This window comes from Pleurodeles waltl, chromosome 5 (assembly GCF_031143425.1).
Source record: "Pleurodeles waltl isolate 20211129_DDA chromosome 5, aPleWal1.hap1.20221129, whole genome shotgun sequence".
Classification (NCBI taxonomy): domain Eukaryota; kingdom Metazoa; phylum Chordata; class Amphibia; order Caudata; family Salamandridae; genus Pleurodeles; species Pleurodeles waltl.
Genome location: NC_090444.1, coordinates 336,418,320 through 336,445,069, shown reverse-complemented (window position 1 = coordinate 336,445,069; position 26,750 = coordinate 336,418,320).

Here is a 26,750-nt window from a genome sequence, read left to right as displayed (position 1 = left end):
GGAAGAGGGTGCGGGGGGCACAGAGGGGAGTGGGAGAATTTTTATTTTTTTTATTTTTAAATCACTTGCCTGCTTTGCTCCCGTGCTGCTCCTCTCCTGTTGCTGCTGCAGACACATGCTCCGAGCCTTCCCTGCGCCAATCCTGTTGCTGCTCAGAGCAACCATGTTGCTGGGCTGGAGAGAGCCCTATGCGCAAGTGTATTTGGCCAGCCTGAGACAGCTGGCCAAACACACATGCGCTCTGAGGGGAGTGCACAGTGCATTCTCCTCAGACCATCACCCCCAATGCCCCCCCTTTCACATGGAAAGGATAATAATCAGAGTGTATTATCCTTTCCATGTAAAAGGATTTGCATTGGTTGCTGCTGGCAGGGGTGGGGGGGGGAAACGCTCCTCGCCCATACGGAGGAGCTGTGCCTGGTATTATTGTGATTAATATCTTTGGTGCATTGATAAATAGATTACAATTTTTCCCCTGGAGAACACATTTTTCCTAATGTGCTGTCAGTGGCAAAGGATCTGACTCACTGTTTGTGAATGAGTGATTTATGTTTTGTGTATATTTCTTAGCTTTTTGGCTATTTTTAGATATCCCCCACTCTTCTAGTAGTATTGGGAGTGCGGCTCATTTGGTTTTGCCCAAAGCTAATTATAATTGGCTAGACTCATGAGAGAAGATTTTGAATGGCTTTCGATCTGCCATTTTCGTGTTTTCTTGTTCATTTCTTTCTAATGCGGCAGATAAGTAGGAGCTCCTAGTAGGAAAATATGGGGCATATTGACATGCCTCTTGCGCCGCTTTAGCGTCTGCATAGTGTAATTGTTTTGAAGTTAAGGTGGGGCTAAGGTCGCCTTTCTCCTGCACCAGATTTACAAAGTGGTGCAATGCATGCATTGTGCCACTTTGCAACCCCTTGCACCAAATTATGCATGCACCAGGCATAATGTATGCAAGGGAGACGTTCTGAAGTGGGGAGCCCCGAAACACTGTGTGTTGTATTGTAAATATGGTGCAACCATGATGTAATTAGGTGGGGCAAGGGCAATGCAAAAGAAGTGGCATCGGTCCTGATTCCCCACTTTCTCTTAAATATGCCCCATTGTCTATTCTGTTTGGACGTTGCATCGAATTGCCTCCATGATCGCTTAATGTTTGCTACCTGTGGCTCTGATTTGTCTGGGCGATAGTGACACTTTAATTCATTTGTCCATTATCCTTTCTGTTGATTTCTTTCCCTTTCCTCTAACTCAGCATTTGCTTCATTTTTACAAGCCCTATTGTGGTCTGGGTTTACTGGAAGGCACAGTTCATTATGGGTTGAGGATGCTATGATTTGGTTTATGCCCAAATTCTGGTGCATTTATAATGTGTTGCTTGGTGGGTACGTGCATCCTGATTATTTGTTAATTTTGTCACATCAGACATTATACGTGGTTTCATTCGCTTTTCATGTGCAATTGCAAGTCCTTTTTCAGAACCGATGTCTGCACCTTCTTTCTATGCATTTATGTGTTCTGCTTGGGCTGGTATTGCACCTTTATTTTAATAAGTAGTCAGCCTCACTTTTTCTCACAACTAACGGCCAGATTTACAAGGCCCTATCACCACTGGAGCGTCACATTTTGCGATGCTCAATCACTGCTTCATATTTACAAAGAGGTGTAATGCCACTTTTTGTGGCTTTTACACATCCTTGTAAATATGGGCCTCTCCAATGAAGTTTTGTACGTCAGAGGGGCATACAATGGGTGTTGCAGTGGGCATTCTATTGCAACACCCATTGCTTTTGACACTGCCCCAGATTTACGGGAAATTGTAAATCTGTGGCTGTCCAAAAAACTAATGCCACCCCAAGGATGGTGCGAGCATGGCAAAGTGAGGAGGAATGCTTTTATTTCTCCTCGTGTTTTGCTTTTTCTACGTGTGCTCACAGAAGAAGCAAAATGCCATGGAAGTATGTTTACATGTAGGAAGGTGTCCCTTGCTGCACATAGACAATCATTCAAAAATGACGCTTTGGTACTTCTATGTGTGCTGCATTTTGAAGCACATATAGAAATGCCAGTTCACCATTGTAGATGTTTATGTGCAGGAAGAAATATCTTCCTGCACATAAACAATCACTCCCCTCAATACAGACACCCTTTCATTATGGTGTCTGCATTGGCGCAGGCAGGTTATTTTAGCACCACCGCAGTGGGGAAAACGCAGGACTGCACCATATTCTTGTAAATATGGTGCAGCCCTGAGTTGGACCTTGCCCTTGTGGCAGGTTCACACCCTGACTTTTTGCCTAATTCCTTCAATTTTTTTTACCTCTAGCTGTTGGCTCTAGGACTCTGAGCACTTTATCACTGCTGATCGGAGCTAAAGTGCAGGTGCTCTCCCATCCAAAATTGGTATGATTGGCTTATACCTAATTGGCATATTTAATTTACCCATAAGTCCCTTGTACAGTGGTAGCTCGATACCCAGGGCCTGTAAATTAAATGCTACTAGTGGGCTTGCAGCGCTGCTTGCGCCGCCCACTGAAGTAGCCTTTCAAACCTGTCTTAGGCCTGCTAGCACAGGGCCTGTGTGGGCAGTTTTCTGTCAGGGAGACCTGGCATCTAAATTTACTTGCCAGGCCCGGAACTCTAATTTTACTACATGTAAGTCACCCCTAAGGTAGGCCTTAGCTAGTCCTATGGACAGGGTGCTATGTTTGTAGAAGGCAAGACATGTGCCAGATTGCGTGGCCTGTCCTGGCAGTGACGAGCAGCCCAACTTGGTGTCTCACTGCTGTGAGTGCTGCCTTCTCATAGGGTTGCATTGGAAATGCCCTGCCTTATGTGTTAGGGGTATTTAATGATTTATGAGGGGTAGCGTAGGCATGTTTGGTATGGTTGTGATAGTGATGAGAAATGCTGCTTACTGGTGTAGGTGTATTTTTTATTACTATCACAGAAATGCCACTTCAAGAAAGTGTGCATTTATCTGTGGTTATGACTCTTGTGCTTTGCAGCTTGCCTCCAATCCATGTCTGGGCAGACTGACAGTTGGGGCTTCATGCATACTTTTCAGACAGCCTGAACACAGGGAGGGTGGAGGTGTCACAGAGGTGCATCTACATATTGTATAGCCTCCCTGGGCTGAGAGAAGGGAGAGGCGGGGCGCACATACATTTGTAAAGGCTGTGCCCTGGCCTCACACAATAGGATTGTTTATCCCCCACTGATGTTTGGAGCCTGTGCTGGAGGAGAGAAAGGGCACTCCCAGAACCAGTTGTAACTGGTTGGAACCCCCTCTCCTCCCCATTGCAAAACACACTGTAAACTTAGTATGAGTACAGGGGATTTTTGCCCACAATTTAGACATCACTTTGGACATTCTTGGAACTCCAGGAACCTTACCTGGAGCTGGATAGGACACTGTAGAGAGGACTCACCAAGACCACCTTGGACTGCTGCTGCTGTGCTGACCTGTGATCTGCCTGGTCACACGGAGGAACTGCCACTGCTTGCACCCCCTTGGTGTGCTGACCTGCTGATGGGTTCACCAGCCCTGTACCCCCTTCTTCATCTGTTATCTCCAGAGGCAGGGTGCTCTGCCCCTGACCTCTGTAAACTTCCTCCAGCAGGAGGAGTGCTGCTGTTGCTGCATAGCACTTTGGGAGCGCTCCTTTGTGACCTTACAGCGCTTTTCAAAAGCACGTTTTGCCTGCTGGGGATAATCACCGCCTCAGCCCAGGCTACAGATTTGGCCTTAGCGCTTTGAAAAACTCTCTGTTTATGCCCCCAAATCACCACCGGGCGTCTGATTAACCTCCAGCGCGAGGATTGCGCTCTTTCCAGTGCTCCCGGGGCATGAGAAGATGAAAAGCGGAGCAAGCGTGCTCCTGTCGGCGCCCCCGGGGCACGCTCCGCTCCTTGAAGCGCCCCTGGTGTACAGCCGCCTCAGACTTTCTCTAAACTTTTACCGGGCGGCCCGGGATCCTCTGTATACACTCACACACCACATGTAGAAGCAGGACGCTCCTTTTTCTTCAGAATGGGCATTTTTTTCTTTTAAAAATGGGGAATGGAAACCTCGACGGAGGCCCCTTTCCTCTCGCCGCAATAATTGTTTGTTGGGGCTTGCCTGGCCCCCACCCTGCGGACAGGGTGTGAGGAGGCTGAGGCAGGCCCCCACCAAAATTGCGGGCCCCCTGAGTGGCCAATTTACCGAGAGGAGAGGGTGCCGACTGCTCCTCTCCTCCAGTTCCACCGCGTGGCCCCCTTTGTGCGCACAGGAGCTCCGGGGGCTGCCTATGCTCCTCTTTGAGGCACAGGGAGTACCTCTTCTTCAGGACACCAGGTACTTTCTAGGAGATATTGGCTCCAGAAGTCTAGTATAGACCTTGGGGGGTTTATAGGTTTCCTACCTGCTTTCCTGTCATTACATATATGTGCTGATGTTCCTTTTATGGGCAGGACATGCTGATATGTATTTTGTTTATGACTTGTGATATGTACTCTAATGTTCCTTTTATGGGTATTTATGAGGTATTCATGACAAGTGCATAGAATTCTTACTGTAATTCCTGACTACTGCTTATGTTACAGAATCCTGAGTACTTACGTGTTCTAATGTGACAACTGCGTATTCTTGCAGAGTATTAGTAACTTGTGTAACGTTCTGACAACTGCTAAGGGAGCAGGGTATTACATGTAATGTTGGTCTAATTATGTTTTGTGCAATACAGTTTATTTTTACATAGCTCAGTGTTGTGTTTACTTTGTGGTGTACATTTTGTGTCACCTGTGTTGTGCGTGTTATGCAAACGCTTAACACATTGCCTCCGGGTTAGGCCTGACTGCTCGTGCCAAGCTACCAAGGGGTTGAGCAGGGGTTATCTTGGACGTGTAACTCCCTTGCCCTGACTAGAGTGGGTGGTTCAGCCTGGGTTAGGTGCATACCCTTGCCAACCAGAAACCCCATTTCCAACAGTCCCATTTTTAAAAATTATAATGATGAGGAACTCCCTTGCTACAATTACCTTGATATACCTAAGTTTTAACATCTTTAAGTGCACCCTGAGCACCTCCATAAATAAACATTTCTCAGAAATAGATTTACACCAAGTCACCAAAAGCACGCTTTCAGAGTAAAGTCCTAATTTTTTGCCAGTTTTAGCATAAGGACATTCAGATTTTTCCTATGGGATGTACCATTTTGTGAATCCCCATATTTTTTCTCACCCCCCTTGATGGATCTGTGTAAAACTCTCGGGGAAGCCAAGGTGGATGGACTTTTTAAAAGTTTCATGAATATTCATCAAACAGTGCCAAAATTATTAGAGAGACAAAAAACATCCCTCCTATTGAAACTCTGACCATCTGTACCCACACGTGGTGACCACCAATGTAATATACAGCACATACAAATTAAAAGCACTCACCTAGGGCAGGTGTGATGCAAGAAAATGTTTATTGGCACCAAATTCTTGACATAATTCGGCCCACATGGAGTATTCTCAGTTATGATCCCACTTTGGGGAGGATAACAGACCTGACATTACATACAGTAGGAGATGTTCCCTCTGGGACATGCTGGTCCACAGTGACATTACCATCAGAAATCAGGTAAGAAACAGTGATCTCAGGGGATACTTTCCATTGGAGAAGTGTAAAGTTTTCAGAAATGGCACAACTAAGAAAGACTACTCAGTGCCACAATTCTTTCCATGCAGTTCACAGTATATAGCTTTGAATGACCAAGCCAAAAGAGGTACTTGAAAAGAAATACATATCAAGCTAAGAAAATACATTTTTGTAATAACATCTTTTTTATTTTGCATAACAAAAGCACAGCCATATTCCAATACCAGCAATCAAGGCATAATAGAATGACGTGGTCAAGCATCAGGCAATAATTAACCCCCATCCCAAAAAAGGAGGCAAACCTTTTGGTCTACTTTTTGAAAGAGGGACCTTGGTATAGGGAATGGTGTATTCTGTAGGGTGTATAAGAGGCGGGATAAAGCCATCGTTTTTTACAGGGCTGCTCTGTCCATCAGTGGTAAAGGCAGCATCTGCTAATGGCTTACCTCCCATTGGAGCCTGTCTAATATGATACATATTTTTCCTCTTCAGGAACTCCAGCATTGCCCGTGTAATATAGATACCTAAATTTGTGAAGCCGTCTAACTCCACCAGTAGTCTTATCTCTGATGGTAAACGTGGCACCTCACCAACCACCAGTGTGAGAAAACAGGGCTGATTGCAGCGGCCCGTGAATTTTTACAACCATTTTTCACATTTTGCTGGTGTTTTCCTGACTCTAATGGTGCCCTGGGTACTGCTAACCAGGCCCAGGACCTGTGCTCAGTATAAAACGAGTATGCAAATTAGGCTAATTATATTTGGCTAAGTCAACCTACCTATAAGTCCCTATTATATGGTAGGGCATGTAGGTTTAGGGACCCCAGTATAGGTGGTACCCACAATAGGTGCACTGTTGAGGTGCCCAGCGTAATTTTGAAAGCAAGCCTGCCTTACTGGCTGCTTTTAAATTAAAGTTGCATGCAAATTTGACTTTGGAATTAAAAGTAGTTCCAAAGTCTTAAACTACTTTATTGTTACACATAAGTCACCCCCAAGGTGTGCCCTATGTGCCCCTAAGGCTGGCTGCCATGTTACTATAAGCAGGGACCTTATGAAAATAATGTTATAAGTCCTGGTGAGGTAAAACAGCCAAATTATTTTTTCCCTCATTGTAGTGAATGGCCTCCATAGGCTAGAATGGGGAGACTTTATTTTAATTGCTAAAGTCCCCTTAAGTGACAGATAACTTACGTTTGGTTTGAAATTAATTGTTATAATAAACATGTTCAAGTAAAGAGTTTTAAACTTTACCTGAAAAGTTGTCAACTTCAGCCCTGCAGTGTTTTGCTGCTTTGCTCTGATTGGCCAGCCTCTGGCAGCCTGGCCAGGCTGCCTTGATGAGGTGTGAAATGCCCTGGCTCAACACAAAGAGATGTGCAGAAGTAGGAAGTGGGGAGGGCTGCCAAACTGGTCTTCAAAGGTAGGGAACAACATTTGGAGCAACCAAGCACCTCCCTCACATCCTGCAAACCCAGACAATTAGGTGCCCCCCTGATTTAATTAGGAGAGGGCAGGAGAAGGGTGTGTTTAAGATTTTTTGCCACACCCATGGGTGGGCGCAGCCAGATATAACCTCAAAAAATCATTTTCAGCCATGATGGATTTTTGAGGAATGTTTCTCCCTGAGATTGTTTTTTTGCTACACTTCCCAGGAAGTGATCATCACAGGCGGACGTACCCTGTACCTGATTGGAGAACCAGGACCTCCCTGTTTTTCACCCAGGAGCAAGGATAAAACTGTCAGACCTGCATCCACACCTCAGATCGCTACCAGATTCCAACAAGGAAGAACTACAGAAGAAGGACTGCCCTGCTGGACCCCTGACCTGCACCTGGACACTGCACTCTGGAGGACTGCACTAGCTGCACACTTGGGCTTCACCAGAGGAAGTATTCTGACTGTCTTCAGCTGGTTCAAGGAGGGACTATCTGTTTGCTACAGTTGAAAAATTTCTAACCAGAGTCCCTTGCACCAATTCCTGAAGACACTGACCAGCTGACCACTGTCCAGTGGCCAAAAAGGAATTTGCATCAGGTGCATTCTGGGAGTTGTAGTCCGCACCCTCAAGAAGCATCTCAGAGCTTCTGGAACCTAGGGGTAAGCTGTGGACCGCAAAAGAACTTTAAAAGAAAACCTGGAAGAAAATCCAGAAGTTTGGAGAAGTTTTGGAAATAAGCCCCATAAAGGGACAGACCCACCACGGCATCTCTAGCTGGCTGGCCTAAACCGCGACACCGGCCTGACTTACAGGTTCGTCCCGGTGAAGAAAATCTCCGAAAAAATTACTAAGTGCGAACATAGAAAGTTGACCGGGACCTCCCAGCCAGGGTATCCGAAGAGGGTTCCAGTGCATCGTATCAAGATTTAGATTTGCACCGGTCGAAGGATTTTCATCTCGAAAAACAACTAAGTCCGAAGGTACAAATCTCCACCGAGGGCTACCATCACGTGTATCCGAGGAAGAGTTCCAGGAGGTCGGATTGGACTGGCGACTTGGTCTCGCTGAAGAAAAACTCCAGAAAAACAACTAAGTCCAAAGGTAAACTTTTGACGACGCCTCCTGTCAGCTGTAGCCGAGCAGGGCTCCATCCCGCCCGGCCTCAAACTTCGACTTTGCCTCGGTCGAGGTTCGACCAGATGACCCGATTGGCTCTATTCGTTTCTAAGAGCTAAAAAGCATAAATTCTTTAAAAATTCTAATATCCGGTTCCCCTTATCCAATTTTAATCGTTTTGGTGTAGTTTTAAAGATATGAATATAATCTATTTTTATGAATAGGTGTTGGATTGTTATTGTTTTTTGTGTTTTACTTATTTACTGTTTTGTGATTCTTGAATGCTTTACACATTTGTCTCCTAAGTTAAGCCTTGTCGCTCGTTGTTAAGCTACCAAGGGTTGAGCTGGGTTTAATTTATTGAGACCTAACTGGACCTAAGTGGAGGTTAGTGGCCAATTGCTAAGTTTAGGTACTTACCTGCCCTTACCAATAAACCATTTTCCAACAAGCAGGAATAGACAGGATTTGTTCCAATTAATACAATATCCGGAGTGTCCCAAAATATTCAAAACAATTGCAACGCTCTATCAATGGACATGGGAGGATTGCAAAGGTACAGCAGGACATCATCTACATAAAGGGATATGTGTTCATCCCAAGCATCCCTGCCTCTGATGCCCCAAATGAGCGGGTCAGCCAAGATCGAAACTTCTAATGGCTCGAGTGTGAGTGCAAAGATCATTGGGGATAGTAGGCATCCCTGTTGGGTACCCTTACTCAGACCAAACCCTCGGGACAACACCCCATTTACTCTGACCCTTGCCCCTGGTTTCGGATAGAGAAGAAGGACCCGTGCACAAAAGCCAGGGCGAAAACGCAGACATTGTAGGATTTTGCTAAGGTAGTCCCGCTCAATGCTATTGAATGCCATTGGTGAATCCACAGAAAGGATAACCGCCGGTCCTTTCCTCGACTCCTGCATCATATGCAACACTCCGTACAAGCGTCTATGGCATAAATCTCAATTGATCTGGATGTATTCATGTGGTGATGACTTTGTGTAGTCTAAGTGCCAGTAGCTTGACCAGAACCTTGGCCTCAACATTCAGAAGAGATTTAGGACGGTAAGACGAGCACTCAGCTGGAAGTTTATTTTTCTTAGGGAACACTAATATAGTTGCCATTCATTGATGTATTGGGAGCTCCCCCTACTTTAGGCTCCCCTTTGAACATCGCTCAGAAGTGTTTAGACTCCTTTGAGGACTTTCCTTTATATATTTTAACTGAAAGGCTATTAGGCCCTATTGTAGCAATTTTAGGGCTCCTATGATTTCACATTCTGTGATCTCACCTGACAGGGCCTTCTGCCATCATCAGACAGTGTTTGCACTCGAATGTATCTGAGAAACTCAGCACATTACGTCAGTGTAGCACCCATGGACAGAGTATAGCGGGCCTCCTAATTATCAGGAAAGGCTTCTGCTATCGCATCAGGAGATCACAGGGGCTCCCCTTCTCTATCACGAATCTAAAGCACTCATTCCTTGCCCAGGTCTCTGGTTTGCCTACCTTATTTCCAACCTCATAGAGCCGATGAACAGTACTGAGGGCATGTGCTGTAGCCTGCCCTTCTAAAATTTCTCAGAACTCACTCCTTTTAGCCAGAGCCTATGACCCCATTCAGCTGCCTCTTGATCTGGTCCCCTCTCCAGCTCCTGAATCTCCCTTTCAACAACTTCCAATTCCACTTGTTGATCTTTTTTAATACCTGCGATCATAGAGGTCGCCTGACCTCATATAACTGTTTAAATGCTTCCCATATTATGTTGGGGGAGTCAACTGTACCTACATTGTCCCAGAAATATTGCACCACAGTTTTTTTTTTAGATACGCCATCTTAGGTTTGTCCATAAAATACCAGGGATCTATGGGGGGCATTGCGTCTCCTTGAGGCATCCTTCCCTGAAAGACAACTTTATAGCAGAATGATCAGATAGACCCCTGGCCATGTGTTGGGTACCAATGAATCTGTGCGCCATCGTACAGTGCGTCAGGAAGTAATCCAAGTGGGAGCCACTGGAAAATACTGCAGAGTAAAAGGTATATTGGCACTCCAGGGGATTATGTTCCCTCCAGAGATCCATGAAGCCAAAGGCATCTACAAATGGTGTCAGCATAGAGGCCCTGCCATCACCATCTCTCGGTCCAGATATGTATGTTGTGGGATCCATAACCGTATTCCAGTCCAGCCCAAAATCAGGACCCCTGGGGACAGCCCCACTACAATGGCGCTGAGCTCTGGTAATGTTTGTGTGTGCATTCTGGGTGGAATATATACTGAACATATGTTTAAGGAACATTCCTGCCAGTTGCCTGACTGTGCCACGAATCTCCTAGTAGAATCGTGCCATGTTTTTTGTGGGATGTTTGGAAGCAACTGTTTTAGTGGTATCCCTACCTCTCTGGAGTCAAATGTGGCTCCTGCATGTGTTGTCATGGTATACCCCATCCTGTCTAGGGCAGGGTATTTATTAGCGCTCATTTGGGTCAACTGCAAAGGGTTTATGTCCAGGAAGTGATATTTCAGATCATGCAGCACCATGGTTCTAATAATTTTACTTCCCAGCCCATTAACATTCCAGGTCATTACCTTTAGAGTATCCTTGGGTAAGGAGTCTTCCTTCTGGGTAATGGGCCCTATGCAGTCTCTACATATTGTATCCACCCCATCCATAGTAAAGTCCACTGCCTGCTACCCCTGCCTGTCTCTCTATATCTGTCACAGTCCTGCCCAGGATTGCCCTGTCACTGAAAAAAAAAAAAAAAAAAAAAAAAGCTGAAGTAAATGATGACCCAATTTCCCCGTCTGAACCCACCTGCAAGGCAGGTTTAGAACTGCCATTACCCCAACATGCAGAGTTCCTGTTGTCCCCATAAACCCATAACACAATCAGAACGTTACTTGTACGCTGATCAAGGAGTTACTTGTCACTCTAAACATCCCTCTATAGAATAATTCTTGTCGCAACAGCCATCCAACCCCAAACAGTCCCCATTCAGTTTGAATTGATTGTTGATGAGCTCCTCCAGGAAGAGCTCAACACTTTGTCCTTCTGCTTTTTCCAGCACTCCCACTACTCGAATATTGTTGCGCCTGGTCCTCTTTTCTTGGTCCTCTAATTTGGCTGCCATTAGACTATGGTCCTCCACCAGCTATTGCATCGTCTCTTCTATGGATTTCATGGCCGTTTGCAGAGTAGAGATGTTCAATTCAGCTGTGGTTACTTTCTCTGACATCTTCTAGTAGTCCACCTGGAGGACAGTGACATCAATCAGGACAGCATCTAATTTTGGCTCAATAGTCCCTATCCAGTCCTTTATCACTCCCATTAGTTCTCTTAAGGAAGGCTCATCACTGGACATGTCCAGTGTAGGCCCCGTCTCCCTCCCCCGACATTGAGGCCGGGAGCACCACTGCATAATAATCCATCTAATTTAATTGTGTGGACTGCCCTCCACAATGCCCCCCCCACCATGATAGATAAGGTTGCATTCCCTTCGTCCTTTCTGTTCCCTGCTCTATGGATTAGAAAGTGCAGTGTTGTGGAACCAATAACTATGAACACAGGTACTAAGTCTATTTACAGGGCCGAGGGGCTGAAGCAGTCAGACATGACCCTCTCCCACTTGTCTGTACCAAGATGGCCTTGTATACTCCTCACTGTCCATCCCCTTTTCTCCCTTAGGCCAAGAAGAATTTGAGGAAAGCTGGTCCTTGTGAGTCTACTGGAGCAAAGGATTCACCCTGCATTAATATATAGTGGCCCACTGACCCAGCCTGCAGTCATCTGCATCCTCACTACTACCGCACTAGGCCTCACAATCCTCTGTCATCAAGGCCGGTACTGTTCTAATTCAACTTCCACTGTCCTCCTCAGCCTTGCTCCCTTAACGTCCCAGCAGCAGGGGGAGCACCAGCACAACATGCCATTGCATGCCCCACTCACTTGATTGCTATGGAGCACTGTTAGTTGTGTTCCGCTTCTCACCACCGCTGGGCCTGGGTGGAGGGTTCCCCCAGGTCTTGGTCCCATGCTCCAATACCACATTGTGCAACAAGGAAACTCTACTCCTCTTATGGGCTGAAATCCACCCCTAGTATCAGCTGCCAGCAGTTATAATCCCGGGGGCTCGCCATGTTCAGGATCACCTGTGTCGCATTGCTTAACCACATCCTCCCCGGCCGGGCTCGCAAGCATCTGTCTCCACCCTTACATCACTTACTTGTGGAGTTCAGGATTCTGACCTTGCCAGCCACGCTTGGCTCCATGCAGCTACTCGGAAATCCTCCAATTCTAAATTCTCTCTGTGACCCGTGTTGAGTTTGGGGGGCCTGGCTCAAAGGTTGTTGTGTTTAGATTATGGGCTGATGGGGGATGATTTCAGGATTGGCGGCAGAGACGACTTAAGCTGTGGCTCTTACCATTGGTATCAAGCCACCTGACTTTAAGAAAATAATTTTAGAGCACATAGAAACCATGGATAATAATGACCCTCATCACTCAATGGCTAGTCATTTTAAAGAGAAGCATTTGCGACAGAAGCAAACTGCAAAATTTGACATTTAAGATATTCCCATAAATGCTAGGGGAGGCAGTAGGGTAATGGCACTGAGATAGAAAGAATCCCTGTAGAATATTGACTTTGAAATCAAGGTCCATATTTATGGGCTTTGAGGGGCAGGGGAGTTCAACAAGTCACCTTTTATCAAATATGGTGCATTCCTGTCCTTTCTCCCTGCGCTGGCACACTTTTGGCAGCCTAACATCAAAACACAGTCACCCTTGCACCATGGTGCAAGGGTACCTATGTTGCATGCAGGATTGTTTGCTTACGTAGGAAGGGACACCTCCCTGAACAAAAGCAAACCTGAGAGGCTTTTTCCTCTTCCTCCTATGCCAATGCCAGCATTTGCCTTGAGTTCCCCGTCTGCCAAGAATTACCCCCAGTATGCCAGTTCCAGTATTTTACCATGGGTACGCTTTACACCAAGAAGTATCTCCAGTATGCAAGTGCAAGTATTTTGCTATGGGTGTCCCATATGCCACGTATTGCCTCACACATGGCACTGGCTCTAATTTGCCAATAGTGCCTGTCATGCTAAGAATCACCTCCAGTATGCCAGCGTGAGCATTTTGCCATGGGTGCCTCCATAAACAGAGAATTACTTTTAGTATGATAGGATCCATGGTAGACTCACAAGGTTAATACCACATTCACACTTATGCTCACCCACATTCAGTCACTGATAGTCATTCATATTCACTCCCACTCAGACATTTCACACTCCTGTTCTTGCTCTCTCATACTTTCTTACTCACACTTGTGCTGACTCTTACTCTCATTCACTTAATCTCACTTATTTTTACTCTGACTCACTCTTTCTTACTCATTTGTACTCTCATTTACATTCACTCTTACACTCACTTTCAATCAATCTTACACTCACTCATGCATGCTCATATATTCTCTCGGACTCTGGCTTATTCACTCTCACAGTTATTTTCACTCATTCACTGTCACTCAATCATTCTTAATTCACTTTTACCCACTCACCCTGGTACAGGGCAGGCTAAAGTAGCCGGGGAATATGAGGACAGAAGATATGTTCACAGTGGAAGAAATTTAGAGCTCAGCCTAGCTATTAGGACCAGCATATTGGATCACTAATTGATTCCACAGCTTAGACTGACTTAGCATGTGTTTTCAAACCTGAAAGAGGCAGTGAGCGGGCAGAGCGGTAGGATGGAAAATGCTTAGGCCGCAATGACATAGCATACTGGGTAGAAACCGTCCTGTTTATGATCCAAGAGTAAGATACATCGTCTGCTGGGAAAAGAGCATTGAAACTTGAAATTTGGCTTCTGGTTGCTGCTTACAGAGGTTGTTCTAGATTTTGGCCCTGATTTAGATTTCGGCATAGGGGTTACTCTGTGCCAACGGTGACGGATATCCCATCCACGGAGTTCTAAATCCCACTGTTTCTTATGGGATTTATATTTCAGCGGACAGGATATCTGTCACCGTTATGACGGAGTAACCCTGAGCCGAAATATAAATCAGGCCCTTAGGGTCTGATTTAGATTTCAGCACAGGGATTACTCTTTCACAATGGTGACGGATATCCCGTCCGCTGAAAAATAAATCTCATTATTTCCTTTGGGATTTATATTCCTGTAAATGGGATATCCGTCACAGTTGTGACGGAGTAACCTGTATGCCAAAATCTAAATCAGGCCCCATGGCATCTTGAAGTTTTGTTATTTGACTACACGAGCAAATTACTACTTTTGTCCTGCACACGTTTCCTAGAAATATTTAATGTGAATTTCAAAACCTAGTTCAAAATCACTTCCTATTATTTTCCTGTTATATTAATTATTGACAGGCAACACAATTTTGCCTTGCTTCTACATCAAACACAGGCTGGTGGTATGATTGCAATGTTCATAGCTAGGAAGTACTTACACCACTGAGGAATACTTCCCATTTTCTTTGTGTGCATGGCATCCGGTGTGTTCTAGTGCTGCTGATGCCACTTTTGCCTCGAGTGATGTTTGTTGTCCTTGTGCCTCTATTCCCATACGATCCTTTTTAAGGGTAGCCTGAAACCTAGTATGGCTGGGGAGAGAGGGGGCTAGTCAGCAGTGATGAAGCCATATCTACTGGTGTGGCTCCTGAGAAGTCATCTATGCAACCTGGTCAGGTATCTGATACTAATTGCTGAATTAAAAAGTTAATGAGAAAGGAACAGTTTACCCAAAAGAGACAACAGTAGTTAGTTGTGGAAACGTGAGGGTTGAGCAAGGCAAAACTGAGAAAAGGTTTGGCTTTGCAAAAATGTATTTATTAAAATCAATGGAAGTGGACAAGGAAAGAAAACTGGATAGGAGAAGAAGGTGTAAGTTAAAAAATGACACCCAGATTGTGGACAGGTGAGATACAGACAGAAGGTGGAGGTGTGGGAAAGCAAATAACTTTTGTTTTACTGAATTTCCAATAAAGATAATGTAAATACATCCAGCAAAGGTTACAGACAGAGTGGAAAAAAGCAAGTTGTATGTTTGGAGCTAAAAGAAAAGATGAAATAAGATAAGCAAAGGGGCTCATGTACATAGAAAACAAAACAGGACACATCATTAACAGCTGTCTTGTTCAGTGCCAAGCTTGTTTTTGTGCATTTGAGGAATCAAGGGTTATATTTACTAACCTTTCACGCAAAACAGTGTAGTAGGGCAACTTGCGGCCCTGTGTTGTGTGAAAGGAAGAGAGAAGAAAGAGGGAGAGAGCAGAAATGCTCCATATCTACTAAGATATGGCACACTCAGGGGCACCTCCTCCTCAATGACGGAGGAGCATTGCCCCCCTGCCTAAGAGCTAGCAGCTGTAAAATAAAACAATATTTCATTATTGTTTTATATTACAATTGCTGGCTTAGGCAGCAGCATGTGTGGGGAGGGACAGGGCTGGGCCACTAGAAGTGGAAGAAAGGAGGGGGAGTGGAGTCTGTGCACTAAGTGCGCTTGTGTGTTTGACCAGCTGACTCAGGCCGGCCAATCACACACTCATGCTTAGGTTTCTCCAAACCGGCTGTGTTATACAGCTGGGTTGATGAAACTGCAGAGCCTCCTCTGCACTGCCTGAGTTGAGACCAAGCCGCTCAGACCAATCCTGGTGCTGCTTTCATGCTAGTTTTAATCATGAGAGCAGCACAGACATTGCTGGGGAGCCTGTGCTGGTATCCAAGGGAATGCTGGGACACAAGAAGAGAAGAGGAGCAAGACAGTGACGTCAGGATCTGGTAATTTTTTTTTATTTATTTCCCTGTTCCCTTCACCTCCCTTTCAGATTTGAGGCAGCCTCTGCTGGGCACATTGCTGCCCTCTCATAGCGCTGACATGCTTCGGGCAGCCTAGCACCCAAGCAGGCACCCTTGTGCCTCCAATACAAAGAGAATTGTTTTGGTGTAAAAAGGAACACCTTCCTGCACAAAATTAATCTCTCAAGGCATTTTCCTCTTTTTATGTGTGCTACAGATTTCAGCACACATAAAAAGATTAACTAACAAGGAGAAAAAATATTTGTTTTACTTGCCTCAGCATCCTCTGAGAGGGGTAGCATTTTCATGCAATCCCACATTTACAAACCTTTCTACATCTGGGATTACATAAAATCCAATGATGGATGCATGAGAATGCCCATGTTCCACCCATGGAATGGCAGCCAAAATGAAATGTAACACAATGCAGTGCAAGCTGTTGCATTGCGTTACATTTTCTTTTACAAAGCTTGTCAATGTGGTCAAAATCTCCCCCTCCATGGCTTTGTTAATATCTATAAGCATTTTTTGTCATAGCTGCTTCACAAAAGTGGTGCAGCCATGACACAAAATATTAGTAAATCTGGCCCCAAATGTATCAATTTTATGTGCCAGGTTTGTGTTTCAAAAGTGATTTTTTAACTGGAAAATAGACTCAAAGTAGCACAAAGTCGCTCTTTGCCCTAGTTTGCGGTACATTGCTCAAGAGGGCATAACAAGAGTGGTAAATGGGCCTTCCCATGTAGCCATCCAAGGGTGATAATGCAAACCCCGATCTACTAACATTTGGAAAAGTGTATGCCTCATCTAGGTAGCATAATGTAGGAGAAAAGTTTTCTTTTCTAAAAACGTTTCTAACATTGCATGTGTGCTGTATTCTAGACAAACATACACAAATATACATATTTTAAATTATGTCAAAGCACAGTATTTTGTACTGGAATGGTAGTCTGCCAGTACAAATACCTATGTTTGACATAATTCCCACACCCTCTGCTATACAGAATGCATTTGTGCAAGTCTGCCTAAAGTGTGCAGACCTGGGGGGTAGATATAGCATTGTTCTGCTCTCTCTACCTTTCACACAATGCAGCACAGCAACTTTGAGTGATGCGTTGCTTTGTGTGAATTCTTTGTAAATTTGCCCAGTGAAGTCAAGTGTTGATTCATATTAACTCAAACATTTTCAGAGGTAATGCATGAACTTAAGACAGCACAAGTCAGAAACAGAGAGAGGCAATCCCTGTTCACTGTATCCTACCTGTGCTGTCTGCATCTCATGCATTATTTTGAAAACTCTCCTCATTATATGTATCATCTTTAGATATATTAAATAAAGCATGCATTGACATAGCCAATAGATCTCGACAATGCAATAGATATTGGCTTTGTCAATGTCAATGTATTTTAGCCATGTGGTACAGCAGTACAGCTGCTGTTCATGGTGGTTGAAAGTTGTGGGAAAAAGCATTACGACACAGCCAGCAATAACCATGTCACAGTGCTTTTGTGTCCGGCAGGAGGGAAAACAATACTTCATGGGGTGTACGATAGATGGGGAGGAGGTAAAAAAGCAGTATGATGCAGTCAGGGGTGTCCACAACATATTGATTTTTGTTTTGGTAAGTGGAGGTCTGACATTTGACCTTGATCTTTGACTGCACAGCAAATGTGAATGTTGCATATTCATTGTGCTGTAGAACTTAAGGTGCTTCTTAAGTGTTACATGGCGGTGAATCTCTGCAATAGGCATTCTGTCAAATCAGGCATGAGATTTGCATCATTGTAGGTTAGATTGAAGAGCTCATAGAGGAATAATGTTTCCCAGAGAGATGTGTGCTGTTTTTTAATCTTAGCAACTACAGCCACATAGTTTCGAACTCCAGCAACAAACAGCGCACAATCAAATGTGCCATCAAGAAAACCTCAATGGAAAGGAATTTCCTCTAATATGAGAAGCAGCCCATGTTTTATTTGTAGCTTTGCACTTCATCCAGGAGGAATGGGACAGAAGGTTTTCTGAAAAGCCATGAGTGGATGGTGTGAAATCCCAGAAGAAAGAAACTAGAAAAAACAAGCTGTGTGGGGCAAGCAATGATGTATGGAGGGGGCAAGCAAGGAAAGGGTGGGATGACAGGTCAAGCAACAAGGCGGGAGGGGGTTAGGGAATGGACAAGCAACACTGGGACATCAATAAAAACAAACATCTACTCACTTTGAAGTTACAGAAAGAAAAGTAAAGATGCACTTGATAGTTGACCTCAGCCTTTGAATGCACATTAAATGTGGCAAGATAAGAACAAAATTTGCAGGCCTGTTTACAGCCCTGTTTACAGAAACAGAACTCTGAGTGAGTGAAAACATGAGCACTCCTGTGAAGTGCCTAAAAACATTGAAAAAATGAGTTCCTAATACAGTTTCCAAAATGGGAGCAGTGAATGGATAGTAGTAATTTGTCCATGTTCTTGGGGAGGACTAGACACAGGAAAAGGCATGCATGCCATGGACAAATAGGGACAAAGAATATAAAAGCAATAATGGAGCCAGCAAATGGGAGGCCTATGGGCGAGCTGAAGCCCACATATTGAATACAACATGTCTCTTCTAAACAGCCCATGCTCTGTCAAGTCAAGACCTAAACAACAGTCTCTCAGCTCTGCTCAGAGCCACCACAGCTCTTCATGATACATTTCCATGTCTGTAGACAGATGCTTGGGAGCACCATAACAAATAGGAAGGAATAAGGAATGGACAAATTAAGGGCTTAAGTAGGTGCAGAGAGCAAAATAGTAGTTTAGCCAGTCAAGAGCAGAACCAGACATACCAAGATATGATACTATGGAAGAAAGAGTAAAGTAAGTGATAGGGCTGAAAGTCAATGATTGATCAAGATTAAAAGACATGAGTGTTTAGAGCTGCAAGCCTAAGTGAGAGAATTAATGGCTGATAAGAAGATGCTTTTCCAGGAGTGAGTGAACGTCAGACTGGAATTGAGAAAGGAAAAACTGAGTGAAGCTATTCAGGACCACTTACTCAATGATTATGAAAGAAAGGGAAGGAGGGAGAGGTTGAACATTAGAAACAGAGGAGAGAGCAATAGTAGGGTCCTTGAGAATGAGGAGAATCTTGAGATGCTTGAAAAAATCCAGATAGATGGCATTTGAGAGCAAGGTTGGTAATATACATCAATTATTGAGATTCATTGGGCCCCTTGTGGCTATTGTCCCCACTACCACTGCACCTGCTGCATCAGTGGTAGCTAAGCCCCTATTTCAAGAGCAGGGCAAAGGAGGTCTCTAGGAGCAGCTCATAGTGACTTAGGGCCACATGTACGTAATTAAGGTTTTGCAACTCGCAATTTGCGAGTCGCAAAGCCTGATGTACAACAGTGTCAATGACACTGTTTGCAATTCACAATGGGGTTGCAAATGACCTACCTCACGAATAAAACTGGTGCTAATTTCGATTGTTTTGCGACCGCATTCCTGGTCACAAGACAATCATACATACCACCTGAACTCGGTATTAGGAAACAGCGCCCTTGTCACTCCCCTTCCTAATACCGAATCGCAAAACCCAAACTGCGATTTGGTAACAAGTTACGGATTCGCAGTTTGGGCTTTGTACATCCCAAATAGGATTTTTCAAGTCACAAACGACCTGATTCACCGTTGCGACTTGAAAAATGCTTCATTCATCTGCCCCTTGATCTTTTTATGTGTTAAAGGAAACAGTGTTGCTTATCTGACATGATATTGATGAATGTGCGATCACAATCATGTGAAGTTTAATATTTGTCCTGGTGATTTAACATTATATCATGTAATAGTTGCAGTCCTTTTAAAAGAGGCTCTGACCTTCTTCGATTCGCAAGTCATGTTTAAATGGAGCTTTTAATGAAACTCTTGCATTGAAAGTCATGTTTCGATCTAACGTTTATACCAAATTACCGTTATTATAAAGAGCAGAAGGGGATTCATTCTTGTTTCTGCAACATTCTCATTTATGATTTAAGTAATACCCGACACTTTTCTGCAGGGACTGACTGTGATTACATCAAGCGTATCTTCTCAGTCCAACAGAGCTGCAATTTCTTTGCATACACATATGAAAATGATCTTACTGTTTATGTATGTAAATAATTTCCTAGCTTTGCCTTGCTTTCATATGCAGCCGTTCCCATGCTTCAGTGAATTCCTTTCCTTGTGTCTCGTGCTCTCTCTTCCTCGGTGATTGGTGCATCTAGTTTCAGATTGAGTGCTTTGTGAGATCTTCTACCAGCACCTCATATCCTTGTCCTTATTTCTCCTTTATATAAATTATTTTAAATTACCAAGGGCATGTGAAAAATAAAAAAACAAAACTGGAAAGAGGATCAAATTATATTGTTATATCTTCGGTGCCGTCTATAATTCCTCACTAATGGAACGATAAAACCCACAATGTGCATTAAGGAAAGATAATAATAATACAAACCACGGCGCGCTTATAGATGCCGGTATATCACGTAAAATGGTTTATGCAAACAAGATCAATTTGTAACATAAATTGGAATTTCATTGCAAATAAAGGATCGTCTTACTACCATATTTTTTTTAAATGTAGAACTTTCATTGCAAAAATAACTAGTCAGAACAATTTTTCTTTTTTGCTCAGTCTCAGAGATTAACCCGCACTATCGTATACATGGCATCCCTATTTCCGTACAGCTGTGATTATAAAATTCACGAATCTTTCAGTGTGAAATTCAGAGCTTTTTTAAATAACTCAGTTGCCACCTACTGTACTTTTTATTTCTTGGTTGATGTAATCAATCAAAATATTTATTTTCATATATATATATATATATATATATATATATTTATATATATATATATATATATGGTATCCATTAGGTAATTATAGTTACAGTTACACAGTTAGGACCTAGTATCCCACCAAGTGGGGGCCGAGAAAAAGGGGGGTCCCAAAACTTGTTTTCCCCATTCATTTTTCCACAGGGATTTTAAACAGTGATAGCTCCGAAATCACTGGACGCAATTACATCAAATTTGGAAGGAAGGTAGCTCTTGGTCTGGGAAGAGCCCTTTTTGTTATTTGGTGTAAATCCGTTCAGTAGTTTTCTAGTTATTAAAATAAAACCAGGACTGGAGAGATGCTGCTTGACTGCTCACCACCATTGCTGAAATGCTGAGGATGGATGGTAGTCTTGGACATAGTATAGGCGCCCAAGATGGCTCCCCTCCTTTTATGAGATCTCCTAGTCTTTTACTGTTCGGAGGTGCCTGGGAACCATTAGGGCTGAGACCTTGCCATTGTGAATCACTTCAGTGGATCAATCTGGAGCCAAACCCTTATGACATCTTCAGGTTTTCATTTGTCAGAAAGGTTTTTTTTAACAGGTTGCATGGCAAGCTTCACATTGCAGTAGTCAGGCTATACTAGTTAGGAACGACGCCATGTTTCCACAATAGTGAAATGCGCAATAGGTGTTGCAGTCCACATGTGACATTTAACATCCTGGCCCTAGATGCAGTCTCTACCCCATAGATGTAAACAGGGATTATAAAAAAGTTAAAGGTGGCAATCAGAAATAACTCCTGTTGTCATGGGTAAAGTCCACAGAGTTCTAAAGCTAGCAAGGCAGATAGGGCAAAGATCTTGGACATCACACAAAAGATGGCCATTTCCTATTAATATGATCAGTTTAGTCAAAGACAGTGATCCCACAGGGGGTACTTGGTGACACCACAAACTAATCAGCAGGCCTCAAATTCCCCACAAATCCTTTCATTCATTTGGATTTTTTTCAATGGGCACAAGGGTTTCACTGTTCCAGTACATTCCCGCTCTTATCACTTTCAAGTTCATCATGCACCTTCAAAGCTATTTGCAGGCTCCCATATCAGGCAAAGACTCATGTGAATCTGTTTGGGAAAAGCTCTGCAAAGTTCTAAACAGAATTATTTCAAGCAGAGAATGATGTGGATCGCAGGACATTTCTCAACTCTGGTGGTATTTCATTGAGCAAATCAGGATTTGCCATTTTGACTCTTTCCAGACATGAATTGATGGTCGGTGAGGTGAGCTTGCCAGGACATGCTTGAATGTCATTGGTGTGTAGTCCTGTCCAGTCCCTATCTAACCCCATGTCTCCCCCCATACTAACTGTGTGATGTTATCAATGGCATTCAGTTCTAGTGAAAGATGCCGTTCTTTTGTGAAAGTCATACAATAATTATCACGTTGATATGAAGATCGTGGATCACTTTCCTCCAGAGCTAGAACTCCACTGGATGGTTAAACTAATTCCCTGCCTTACAAATTCATTTTAAAACATATCGCTGAAAAACCTGACAAGATTCCTCCTTTGGTTCTTGCCATTTATAAGTCGATTAATTTATGTTGCAGTTCCTGCACTTATGACTCCCAAAGCCAGGTTTAGAATGATGTGCGCCAGGGGTACCAACGGACAAGTCTGGTATGGACATCAATGAGGGGCAGCCAAGAGTAGCAATTGCTACCCTTACTTGACGTTTGGTATCGCCGGGAGCGTCCCTGCTACCTTTGGTCACAAGGATTTCGAAGTGGCAGATATAAAAGTGAGCATAGGTCTAGTTTCAAACCTCCTTTCTCTAAGCCCTCAGAAGCAACAAGGCTGCCAGTGACTAAAGGATTGGCCCCGTTTTCCATCCTGTGATGATATCAGGGGTCAAAGGGTGTATGATGTATTTTCCACTACCCTTACCATCTCAGTGAAAATACCTTGAAGAAGCCTGGTGGTGCTGCTGCTACCCATGGTTAACTTCAGTTTTCGCCCATTTTCTTTTTTTAATGCTTCTTGGGATTTAAATAAAAGTGAGTTTTAGTTTGAAGTTAAACTAAGATGGGTTAAGGAGAACGCGAAATTTCTCTTCACCTTCCAATGATAATTTGTTTGGTTTCTATGGTTGCTAGAATTGCTACGAATCTGTCTTCTGTTGTGTTGCTGCTTTCAATGTCCTGCACATTATAATAGAGCATGATAGGGAGACACCACGTATGGTGACACAATGCTGGTATGCCTTCTTTTAATGTGCGCTTAATTGCTGGCGTTAATGATTCAGGGATGAAGCAGCACAAAAGCTGAGAATCATTGTATTGACACATCAATGAAAAATGTTGATGATGGAGGAACATTTCGGAAAAGCGTTTTCATTTTCAGTCACATTATGTTCATTCTGCTGCGAAAGACATGAAAGCTTGAGTCTGAGAAGTGATCTGGTTAGCTGTGCTCGGCTATGCTACAAACTATTCTATATATCAATGAGCACGCTTCCTTGCGCTGTTCCATGTGCTGCACAAAGATGGCCTTTTGTGGTTCAGGAGCACAAGATCAAAAAATGTGGCCTTGTGAACTACTGCCATACCAATGCAAAGATTAAAGAAAATTCAGACTTGTTGCAGTTCTGAAGTCTGTCTTGTATTTGCACGTCTGCGGAGTTAATTGGTTCTCATTATGTGTCTCATTTTCCCAAGAAAGCAATGAAAATGCGAACCAAATATGACTGTTACTGCCTGCGGAGTTTGGTTTAATGTGCAAAAGATAGGACAGTTAAAATAGTGCTGCATTTTCTTTTTTTCCTATTTGTTCTTCTTTTGCTTACATTTGGTCACATAGGTGTTAAGAACTGTTAAGAACTGTTACATCACTCGAGCTTCAAAATTGCCTTCATTTTCCGGTACATGTTTTGACATTTTAAAATGCTAAATGTATTGCAGCTCGATTAGAAAGAATAAATATGACTTTTTTCGGTGACATGCTTCAGGTTCAATGGCGCTTATTTTAGAAGTAGTGAATGCTCCTTTGTGAAAAAGAGGGAGAGTTTGAGGAAAGAGTGATGCCAGATGAGTACATCACCCCAGTTAGGACAACAACATTTTCATTTGGGATATCTCTCTTGCTCTGAACTCCATCACCAGTTCATCTGGATTTCTATCAAATACCATCCATTGCAGCCTGGTATCTTGGACATCCCATTATAGATGGGAAGACAACATCTGGATTTATTGGCACCACAAAGAGTAGACATATCAAAAACATTTTATTTATGCAAACACCATGTTGTCTGATGGTACTACTATCCTGGTTATAATCACCAAATGCAGCTGGAGCTCACAGCACTTGCACCAAGCACAATGTTCTGTCATGACGTGATTCAAAAGGATACACTTCCACTTTTGTGTAAGGTTACTATAATCGTGGTATTCACAAACTACGCTGCAGATTTAGGAGCCCCTTGGGCCATCTTAGTATAATTGTTTTATGCTATGTTGGCCTTTTCCCCAAGCCATATTTACAAAGTGGCAGAATGCATGCATTGCGCCACTTTGTGACCGATTGGGTAACATTACGCCTGCGGCAAGCATAATGTCTGCAAGGGGGGCATTCCCCCATTAGGAGACCCAAATAAATGGCACAGTGAAATTTAAAAGATTTCACTGCACCATTTTTCTGTCATTTCTAATGCCTGTTCAGAGCAGGCATTAAAATGACGCACCCATTGAAATCAATGGCCTCCTTGCACTTTCCTGTACTAGCGTCCACATTTTGTACGCTAGGGGAGCAAAGCACCACAATAGTGTAAAAACTGTAGACTCCATTTTTCTAACTACAACCATGTGGGCACCATTTCTTAAATATGGCGCACACGTGGTGGTATTAGAGGGGAGTAGGAGGTGCAAGAAAAGTGGCACTGCATTGGATGCAAAACCACTTTTCTTAAATCCGGCCCTACGAGGTTTAATTTTACTACCAGTATTTTTATGACTCCAGGCCTGTCCTATCTATTTATGTGTATAGGTCTCTGCCCTGACTGCAGACTCTCTGCAGTTGTAAAATTACTATTCGTAAAATTAAACCTATAGCTTGTGAATGTCAAAAATATTTAAAAAAACAGTAAACCCACACAAAAGTGTAAGTTTACATTTGTGGATCTGGCTCTCAGTGTCCTATTCCCCAGGACCACTTGCCTCCCACATAAGAGCTCCTGGATAGCCTCATCTCTACCTGCCAGATGTGGAGTAAGAGTATGATGAGTCCGAGGAGCAGTTGTATGATGACGCTGGGCCTCTAATTGACCACTTTATATGCTTCTAAACTGACTGTCACACAACGCATATTGACATACTTAATTTTGTGAAAGGATAATAGCTGGGGCATAGCTTCCTATTTTGTATTTGGTTCTTGATGCATGATGGAAGCCTGAAATAGAGAAGGGTGATGATTTCCCAAAGTTCAGCAATGCAAAGATGCCACATTGAATCTTTGGGCATGTTTATGGAAAGTGTTGCTGCACGTGGTGCAGCGCCACTTTTCTTGTGCCCCTTAGCGCCCACTTGCATCAGAACGTATGTTTGACGCTAGTTCAGTGCTTTGCAGGAATTTTGACACTAATCCTGCAAAGCACCCAGAGGCCCATTGTAACCAATGGAAGCCTCCTTTTAACGCCTGCTCTGAGCAATGCCATAAAAAATGACGCAAAGAAATCCCTTCGATTTCTTTGTGCCATTGTTTTGGGCCTCCTAATTGGGGGAACACCCCCTTTGCATACATTATGCAGGCATAATGTAGTGCAAAGGGTTACAAAGTTGTGCAATACATGCATTGCAGCACTGTGTAAATCTGGCTAGGGGAAAAGGTAACCTTAGCTCTGCCTTAGCATAAAAAATATGACACTAAGGTGGAGCTAAAGTGGCGCTAGACCCTCTTAAACCTGGGCCTTTGTCTTTCCAGATTACTAAACTGCATTGTGAAAGGACTTTGCGTCACTCTGTATAGTTTATTCAGTTTCCTAGGATTAGGAATTAAATCAGTGTAAGTAATTGGGTATTTATTGAGAGGGGTGGAAGCCCCACTCAAATAATACACCCAATCCTTGTCAGGTGAACCACAAAGGTCACTAATGTAACCTGTGCCTAACCCTCGGGTACCTTGGAACAAATTCATCCAGGCTTAACTTAGAGGCAATGTGTAAGGTAATGACAGTCCTCACCGGAATCCTTCCCCACTAAGGTGGGTCTGATAATTTAACTACTCTTTGTAATTATTCTTACTCATTAATAAATGGTGTAGAAAGTCTCGCTGCCATTACCTTCACACTAATTTGTTTGTGGGTTCCATTTTATAGGTACATCCCATGTAAAATGAATAGTCGGTTTTATTTTTCCACCTTGTGGTGCCATGCTGTCTGTCAGAAGTAGGTCAGTTTGAGGTACCCCCTTCCCTGCAATCCTCTTGCACAAATTGGCCTTGCAGTTCAGGAAGAGTCTTGCTACCTTCTCCAAAATGCGCGCCAATCATTTCCTTGACCACATAGTAATTCCTTATTATTTTCTCCCTCGCCCCAAGTATTGGACAGAACTCCATATTTTATAAAAATAAATGAATTTGAAACATCATAACACATTGTTTTGCAATTATAGTATTGCTGCTACAGAAATTATTTGTATGTGTGTTTCAGAAATGTATGCTTGAAAATTGTCAATTATTGATGTGATCCGTCTACTTTAGCCACATTGGGACACCGTGCACTTTTAATATTTTTTTTGTTGTTGAATTTTAAAAAAATCCTTTTTGTGTACTCGTATTCCCATACCATCACTATTTTTTAAAACTGCCAGCACTGACGTCTGTGATTTATTACCCATACCGTATTTTGATTTTCGTCCATAGAATGTCTGCCATGGAACCCTTTATTTATACAGAA